At 36.2% G+C, this 1,600-nt stretch overlaps 1 pseudogene; it reads right to left on the bottom strand.

Annotated features, from left to right (window-relative positions):
* Positions 1–649: 649 nt before the first annotated feature.
* LOC109676009 (calcyclin-binding protein pseudogene) lies at positions 650–1,354 on the bottom strand (annotated as a pseudogene).
* Between the last annotated feature and the right edge of the window lie 246 nt (positions 1,355–1,600).

Here is a 1,600-nt window from a genome sequence, read left to right on the forward strand (position 1 = left end):
TTATTGAACATAGGAATCGGCAGACTTTCAGATTAGTTTTGCTTCATGGTTATTACTTTGTAACCATTTGATCCATGGTAGAACCTGCTAGTGTTGGTACTATACGAAGATGCTTACCTATCCTTGTCAAGTTTCCTTTTAGTTTTAGTTCTATATTCATAAACAAATACTTGAATCTGAACAGAAACCTTTGTGACTGGATTAATAGTATGTGGTAATGCACAGAATATGCACTGCTTAAGCTGATAATAAATGATCAACTGCTCTATAATAACTTTTGAACACTTCAAATGTGAATGGTATGAAAACATTTGGTTTTGCTCTTAATTATTCTTACATTAGTAGGCGCTTACAGGCAAATACTTATGTTTTCTACTTCCTAGATTGATATAACACATAACAGCATTTTCAGTAGGTAAAACTTGTTTTTCTTGTCTTTCTTGAACAAAATGATCAGGGTACTAATAAAACCATCTTTGGAGGAGGAATTTAATAAGCCTATTTTATTTAAATAAATCCTCCACTAAAAAGTGGAGAATTCACTGCCTTTATTTAGAAGGCTTTGTAAATATATCTGTCAAATTTATGTGTAGCTCACCAACGTTCCCTTATTATAAACATCACTATTTTCACGTCACAGTTCCCAAGAGGACTTAAAAGTCACTCAAAATTCTGTCTCTCCTTTGGCTTGCTTCTCTCTTGATTCCACCCAGGCTTTATTAATAGTTAGTTTCATGTCATCATCTCCATCTTCATAAATTTTCTTCAAAACATTCATTAATTCCTCACTAGGATCTGCTTCAGTGTCATAGGAAGGCTTTTCTTTCTCTCTGCAGTCTTTTTCAACTTGAGTCAAGTAGTCCCACTGTGTGTTTTCTACTTTCTTTCTACATAAGATAAGAACTGTATCAGTTTTCACTTTTTTTGAACTGCCATCCACAGAAATGTGTTTCAAGAGATTGTTCACGATCATGGAGTAACTCTTCCCATTTAGATACTTTACCAAAAGATCAAATGACCTCTCTGTGAAATGCACCTGCACATTCTCAGGGGGAACTGGATGAACTCCAGTTAAGGTAATGTAGATTTTCATAAACTTATCTGACTGATCCCATCCATAATTATTGATTTTCACTGTGTATCCTGTTGTAATGGGAGTAACCACAGCAGATGGCTTTTCATTGTCAAGTTCTGGTTTCTTCTGTGATTTCTGTTGCATCTTGTTCTTTATTTCAGCCATGATCTTGGATTTTTCAGCTGTAAGCATATCACACACTTTTTTGCTAGTGGACTTTTCCAGCAGCACCTTTATCTCTTCTAGGTCTTTCTGTAGCTCCTCCAAAGCTGAAGCCATGGTTACCAGATCAGGCTGAAAGCCAGGGCTGCAGCAGTGCACCGGAGAGTACAGAAAACATCACACAGAGTGCACTCAACATGAGCGTAGACTCCATCAGTGCTAGTGACAGCACCCTGCATGTACACCTGACTGTGTGTGAGCTTGTTTTGTTTCTTGTTTGTTTGTTCAGCTCTCCACATTGATTCTTTGGGATTTTTTTGTTGTCATTAGTTTTATTATAGTGAATTAGTTAATACTAAATTA

This window comes from Castor canadensis, chromosome 1 (genome assembly GCF_047511655.1).
Source record: "Castor canadensis chromosome 1, mCasCan1.hap1v2, whole genome shotgun sequence".
Taxonomy (NCBI): Eukaryota; Metazoa; Chordata; class Mammalia; order Rodentia; family Castoridae; genus Castor; species Castor canadensis.